Genomic DNA, 7,488 nt, shown 5'->3' on the forward strand with positions numbered 1-7,488 from the left:
TTGAAACAGGGTTTCTCTGTGTAGCCTTGGCTGTCCTGGAACTTACTCTGTAGTCCAGATTGGCCTAGAACGCAGGCCTGCCTCTGCCTCCTAAGTGCTGGGATTAAAGGCGTGCGCCACCACTGCCTAGCAAGAATGTATCTTACTTAAACTATAAATGTACCCTGGTAACTTGGCTCAGATTGAGCATTGGTAGAAGACATGGTGCCTTTGCTTATAAAAGCCTAGATTTAGCAAGCCCAAGGTTTTATTTTTTAAAGTTCACTCAAAGCTTTGATGTATTTTACAAGTAATAGAGAGTTGAGTCCAAATCAATGAATTTGATCGTGTGTGTGTGTGTGTGTGTGTGTGTGTGTGTGTGTGTGTGTGTGGTGGGTGAGGAAGTTACTAGGTTGATATACCAGTGAAGGGAGTGAGGAGCCATTTTTGTTTGTGACAGTCTTCATCCTCCTGCCTCAACCTCCTGAGTGCCAGGATTACTGTGGCAGCTAAAGGCTCTTGTTTAGAACAATAAATTCTCATTCTAATCTTTATTTGGCTGTTCAGATCTTGGGAAACTCTTCAATGGGGGTTTCCTAAGACATTGTCTGTGACATAGTTCATAAAATTAAGTTCTGCAACTTTTGACCCCCCGGGGAAGAATTCAGTTACTCACAGAGCATTGCACAACTTTTTCTGGGAAAGAGTAGCTCCTGAAAGGGAAATGTCTACGGACAGCCCCAGTTGCTTGTCTTCCATAAGGAAGGGAGAGTATGCTATCAGACAGCTGTGGAGAGGGGACAGTCTGCTCCTACGATGGGACAGACTCAGGAATTTACTGGACAGAAGGCCAAGCTGGGATAGCATTGGTTCATCCTGAGTCACGGCTTCACTGTTGGCTAAGTGAATCATGACCCAGAGATCAAGGGGATAGGGAAATGGCTCATTGAATAAGAAGGCTGTTGTGCAAGCATGAGGACCTGAGTTCTAAGTCATAACACCCATGAAGCAGCTAGTGCAGTTACTCAGAGTGTATGGTAGAGTGTGGGTGAGCAGGGGTCAGAGACTAGAAAATCTCCAGGCTTGCTGGACATTTTATATATACGATATATATTCTCTCAACAGAAGCTTATACATACCACACACACACACACACACACACACACACACACACACACATAGACAGACACATAACACACATAGCACACACACACACATGCATGCATGCACGCACACACACAGCACACACATATAGACAAACACACACACACATAGCACATACAAATGGTAAACAAAGTCAGGTGTGTAGCCTGTGACTCTATTGCCAGCACTTGGAGGTGGAGGCAGGAGAATTATGAATTCAAACTCACTACAAATGCCTTCTGATCATTTCCTCTCCACCTCCCAAGTGTCCAGGTTATACAGATATGTGCCGTTGGATCTGGCTCTGCCTATGTCTTTATGTACTTAATCCTTCTTTCTGAAGGTAATGAATATGCACACGTGAAAAGTCAGGGTGTCATGAAGCATGGAGCGAAGAGGCTTACTTGGGTCTCCATTCCAAAACCACTGGATCAGGAAAGGTGTATGTGTGTACAGTAAGCTTTTATACAGTAAGGCCCTGGTGCCTTGTACCCATTATAAATAGAAAGAGTGGAATAAAATCCTTCCACCAGAGTGATAAAGTTCTGCCAAGGGGTGTGGCTAAGATGGAGCTCAACTTTCTTCCGCGAACGCAACTATTCAACTTCTTTCTTGATAAAAGTGTCCCCAACCCATTTTTTAGAGGCTGCAGCCACTGGCTTTTCTCTCTCTCTCTCTCTCTCTCTCTCTCTCTCTCTCTCTCTCTCTCTCTCTCTTTCCCCCTCCCTCCTTCCCTCCCTTCCTCCCCCTTCCTCCCTATACCAAGTGACCTCACCTTTGCCCCTCTCCATGGAACACTTATGAAGCTGTGTAGTGAGTTTTGTGCATTTACCCCATTTCCCTCATTTTACAGACCAGAAAATGTGGAATCTCAGAAGGATAGCAACAGGCCTAGGGTTCCATGGCAGCTCGTTGCTTGTGTTGTTGAAGCTTTAGAGATGTTCCTCGTGCCTCTTCTTCGGTAGCTCTGGGTACTTCCTGTGTCTACCTCCCTCCCCAACTGCTGCCTGCTGAGGCAGATCTTCTTCAAATGGGTTGGACTGTAAACTCTAGCCAAAGCTCTGTTATTGACTAGCTGTATGTCTTTGTGGAGTGTTGGCCTTGATGAGCTGGATTTTCCTCTCTATAGAGGATAAGAATCTCTATCTAATGAAAGATTAGCTAGAAGGTGTCTAAGGGAATATAGCACCCACCTGGCATATGTGCTTATGTAATGGATGCTTGCTGGGTGGTGATGGTATCAGCTGTTGTCAAACTTAACTGCTGGGTCTTCAAATTTTTCACTCAGAAATCTGCCTGCCTCTGCCTTCCAAGTGCTGGGATTAAAGGCATGCACCACCACTGCCCGGCTTGCTTCTCTCAACCGTAATGGTTAACACTGACTGACAACTTGATGCGTCTAGAATCACTCAGGAGACAAACCTCTCAGGACATCTGTGGGGGTTTGTAGATTAGATTTAAGGTGCACAAACCCATGGGCTGAGGTCCTAGACTTAAAAGGAAAACGCAAACTGAGGACTAGCCCTCTGTTCTCTAATTGTGGACCCAGCTCGCTTTTTCACTGCTGGGCAGTGTGTATGCATAGACGTGTGTGTGTGTGTGTGTGTGTGTGTGTGTGTGTGTGTGTGTGTGTGTGTGAATATGAGTTCATGAGCATGCATGTGTGTGCATTGCTTTGATGGAGCTATACCAACAAGCTAAGCCACACAATGTATACTTTCATAATGGTAAAGGTCAGAGCACAGACAGAGCGCCCTCCCTTCTGGTTGGTTCTTTCTGAGGACTCAGGGAAGCCTCTTTTTTAGGCCCATCTTCCTGGCTGATGAGGGGTTATTGTTTCTCAGTGACACTGCACACCTCTGGGTCTGAATTTCCTCTGTTCTCCCTCGCTTGGGACCCACCCTTATGACCTCACTTAAACTCTGTGAAGACTCCTATTGTTATTGCTATTAATTACTAATGTTATTTGTAATGGCTCAAGTCTTAAGCCAGGCTTCTGGGTATTAGGTGAATGTGAACCTGTGGGGAGGACAGAACTTCAGCCTGAAAGTGCACACTTGTACGTTCATATATGAACAAATGTGCACCCAATAGACTCCACGTGATAAGCATGCGCGTTTCCTGGAGAATAGTCTCCCACTGATACAATAGGGTGGATGTGATGATTTAGCGGGTCCCAGATAGCATCCTTGCCTCACAGTGATCTGGAAGTCCTCATGGTTCCTCATTCTTTGGTTTCTTTGCTCTTGCCCAGGCTGCCCCACTCAGGGGCTCCCTCTGCTTCAGCCTCCAGAGTGTCTGGAATCCCATGGCCAGTACTGGTCCCTTAAGCAAGCCAGTGGTGTTCCTCAGTGTGTGTGTTTCCTATCTCCTCTCACATAAGACTGCTAAGTGGTGTCTTGAAGTGCCTTTCGGCTACATAGCAGAACATTCCAATTATTCCAAAGGCTCCAAGAGTTCCCCAGGAGCTCTGGTATCACTAGGTCAGGCTCGAGAAAATTCCCTGATATATCCAAATGTAGCACACTGTAGAAATGTCATGTAGATGTCATAAATATTTGTAGAGGAGACTTTAACTTCCCTGTCAAAGGAAGCCTCTCTGCACGGGGCTCCAGCCACTGTAGTTCTTCCTTTCTTCACCTTTGTACCCAGGAGGGTTCCAAAAGATCCCCCAGGAACCCTGCTTGCAATCTATGGGCTGTTTGTTCTGTCACCAGAACAAATTGCTCTCAGACTGACCCCAGACCAGCTGGCCTCTTGGGACGTCTAATAGCCTTGATGTCCTTTTCCCACCCAGTTTACTGTAAACCTGATGTTCTTTGTCTCTCTCACTAAAGAAAATGAGCTCATCGCGGTGTGGACCTGCACTGGGTTTCTGATTCACTTTCCAGGCGGCTAGAGTCTCATCTAGGCCCTGAATTTTTTTTTTTTTCCAGGTCATCCTGAAGTTCCAGGGAATGAGACCTGTAGGACCTGGAGGCAGGGTTTGGAGCTGGTGGGTGTCCTCAGAGAGTGGGCACTGCTCCAGGATACTTACATAGTTCTAGAATCTGAATCTGACAGAACAAGCCAGGGAACCAGCTGCATTTGGGTCAGGCACCTCTACCCAAAGCAAATATTGCTCTTCTTCTTGGTCAGCTATGGAGTGGTTGTTAGGTCTCAAACCCAGGACAAATGGCTAACTGAGGTGTGCCTATTAACATATCAAAGCTGACTCTGGCTGCCAGGTTCCCCCAGCATCCCTCAGTCCCCTACCTGTTACAGGGTCCTTCTGCTTGGTATACCCTACCTCCTACCTTGAACTCTCCAGCCCCAGCTCTTCTGGCCCCTATTTAATTCAGCCATTTTGGCTACACCACTCTCTTGGCCTCCTGCTCTCTTGGTTCCTGGTTCCTCTCTTGGTTTTCTGGCTTTCACACTCTTCACTCCCTATTTAGCTCTCTTTTCTCATGGCCCAGCTCAGTCTGCTGGCAAGGTCCAGATGGACTCTTCTAGATGTCTCTGCCCCCCCATATCTATATTTTATATCTTATATATCTATAATAAAAACTTAAACCTCTTAGGAGTAGTTATATCTGCTACCTACCTATCTATCTATCTATCTATCTATCTATCTATCTATCTACCTACCTACCTACCTACCTACCTACCTACCTACCAACCTATCATTTTTTACTCAGTGGTGAGGCCATCTCACCCAGGATTCTGTGAACTATCATATACCCATTTAAAATGCATTATACTAATAATACCAGCTACTTGGGAGGCTGAGGCAGGAGAATCATAAGTTCAAAGCCTGCATAGGTTGCAGAGTGACCTCAGAGTCAGTCTGAGTAATTTAGTGAGGTCCTGTAACAAATATTAAGACAAGAGCCATGATAATAGAAGGGTTAAGTATGAACTCATGCCTAGGATGTGCAAAGCCCTGGGTCCTATTCTTAGCACCACAAAACCAAATGAATTAATAAGTAATTGTATAGAAACCTTTAAATAACATAGAAAGTGCTTGTGAGATAATGTGGGACATTAGAAGTTGACTATCACATTGTATACTGGTTGGTTTTTGTTAACTTGACACAAGCTTAGGTTCGTGTCCTGAGTTCCTGCCCTGACCTTTCTTAGTGATGGAGTATGACCTGTGAGTTTTGAGTTGTAATAAACCCTTTCCTCCCCAAGTTGTTTTTGGTCATGGTGTTTTATTGCAACACTAGACACCTTAACCAGGAGGCATTCATTGCATATATATACTGTCTGGTCTTAGTTACGTTAAATATTCATTTCTGTTACCTCTTCTTTTCTTTGAGAGTTGCTATACAAACGGTCCTGTGTTTAGCTTGGTGTGGTAAGTGGCACATATCTTTAACTTCAGTCTGAGGGGGGAGAGACAGGGGGATCTCGCTGATTAGAGGCCACTTTCAGCGGATAGTCTATATAGTGAGTTCCATGGAAACCAGACGGGACTACCCAGTGAGATCTTGTGTAAAAGAATAAAAAAGGCTGTCATTTGTTTAGAATTCTTCAGATTTTTTACAGACTCAATAGCGAGCACCACCCCATATCTGAGTTTCAAAGAAGCACCAATAAGAGGACACACCAGTACCTCCAGGCTTTTGCTCTTTCCCGGCTTAGCCTCCGAGCCTGAGCCTGACCAAGGCCACTAGCATTGCCTCTGGCAGGAAAGCAACTGCCCTCCCATCCTGGGCCGACCAGGGAGGGGCCAGGCCTCTCTGAAGGGGACTAAAGTCCTTCTTGGTGTGAATGGCCTTTTAGGGAACAGAGGGAGGGCCCGCGGTGACATCACAGTCTCCAGTCCCGAGACTCCTAAGGAATTTGTCCCGGCTGAGCCAGTGTGAACGCTGGAATCTGTCTGGAGGAAGAGGCGATTCTGACTGCGGACTCCGAGGTGCGCGCACTGGGCTTTTCCTCTGGGCAGGGTAAGACACGTCTGATGACTGGTCTCATGGTCCTTTGCTTTCTGTTTCTGATCTGAAACGAGAAAGTTCTTTTGAGGCCAGAGTCTCCTCTGAGGAGGGAGTCAGGGGCTGGATTGTATTGCAGTGTGGTGGATGTGGTGGAGGCCTTTCCTACTGCATGGTGGGCAGCTGAGCACTTACTGCGTCTCTCTCTCTTTTTTTTTCTTACTGTGAATCTTGTCAAGCTCCCAGCCTTGGTGCTAAGAGGCAGAGGAAACACTGCATACACAGACCAAAACTGTGTGGGTGACAGAGAATGCTTTAAAGACACTGTCTGAGTCTGTGAGAATTTGTGTGTCCCTTTTCCACTCCAGAAAGCTGCCTAGGTGGGACCCAGCAACTCTGGTAACTAGTTCTCTAGTTAGTTGTCTTGTATCTGTTCAAAGAGCTCCCTGCTGAATTCAACAGTGGGCTAACGGTTTCCATGGTATGGGGCTCATCGCATTGAATAGGGGACTTGGGGCTTTGTTCCTGGATGTCCCATGGCATGTCAGGATACCCTCTTCAGGCTCATCTCTGTGTACACAGAAAGCTAGACTCCCCCACTCCTGGTGCAGTTTCCTTTTCTCTGGGCTCCATTGTAGCGCTCAGTTTTTGCTTTTTTCTTTTCTTTTTTTTTCTCTTTCTCTCTTTCTTTCTTTCTTTCTTTCTTTCTTTCTCTCTTCCTCTTCCTTCCTTCCTTTCTTTCTTTCTTTCTTTCTTTCTTTCTTTCTTTCTTTCTTTCTTTCTTTCTTTCTTTCTGTATAGCCTTGGCTGTCCTGGAACTCAATCTGTAGACCAGGCTGGCCTCAAACTCAGAAATCTGCTTGTAACGCTCAGGTTTTATTCCTGTTATCATGGATGACCCTAGGCTAAGCAGGAACCCAGGGTTCAGAGCTACCTAAGAGCAAAAGAGAGCTGCAGCGAAGTTGGAAAGAACTTAAACTAGGTTTGTTTGTGCCTGCTGAATTTATTACTTAAAAAGTTCAGGCTGCAAGGGTCAGGAGCTCCTTATGTGGCCTTGAGTTTGCTTTCCTCCAGGGTGTGGGGGACTGCCTTCAGAGTAGCCTTGGTGAGAAGGATTGAAAGAACCTTATTCCTTCATTCATGGGAATCTGGAGCTAACATGGGTCTCTGTTGTTCCTCTAGGGAGCCTCCAAAGGTTCTCAGAAAGAAAGGAACCTTAGTCCAGCAAGGTGGTGCAAACCCTCATCCTAGCACGTAAAGGCTGAGGCCAGAGGCCAGAGGCCAGAGGCCAGAGAGCAGGTTGGAGGCTAGACTGGGCTACTACGTGAGACCCTGTCTCAAAAGAAGAGAGGAGAGAAAATGAAAAGACATAGCAGCTTTTTAAGCAAGGGACTCAGCAAACGCAATGACTTCTTTCCTTCCTTTCAGCCTTGCCCACTCCTCACCC

General features: G+C 46.2%; 1 protein-coding gene across 12 annotated transcripts in view; it reads left to right on the forward strand.

Annotated features, from left to right (window-relative positions):
* Positions 1 to 7,488, forward strand: part of Palm2akap2 (PALM2 and AKAP2 fusion) — a 469,586-nt gene that overhangs the window by 420,649 nt on the left and 41,449 nt on the right. Inside the window, exon 1 of one of the 12 annotated variants that reach the window (XM_031377482.1) lies at positions 5,870 to 6,025. The exons of 9 other annotated variants lie outside the window; for them this stretch is intronic. The gene's annotated coding sequence lies outside the window, so the exon portion shown is untranslated. Of the gene's footprint in view, positions 1 to 5,869; positions 6,057 to 7,488 lie in introns of those variants that run through there. 2 more of the 12 variants (XM_031377480.1, XM_031377483.1) reach the window with 2 other exon arrangements.

The sequence above is a fragment of the Mastomys coucha genome, unplaced genomic scaffold, assembly GCF_008632895.1.
Source record: "Mastomys coucha isolate ucsf_1 unplaced genomic scaffold, UCSF_Mcou_1 pScaffold18, whole genome shotgun sequence".
Lineage (NCBI taxonomy): Eukaryota > Metazoa > Chordata > Mammalia > Rodentia > Muridae > Mastomys > Mastomys coucha.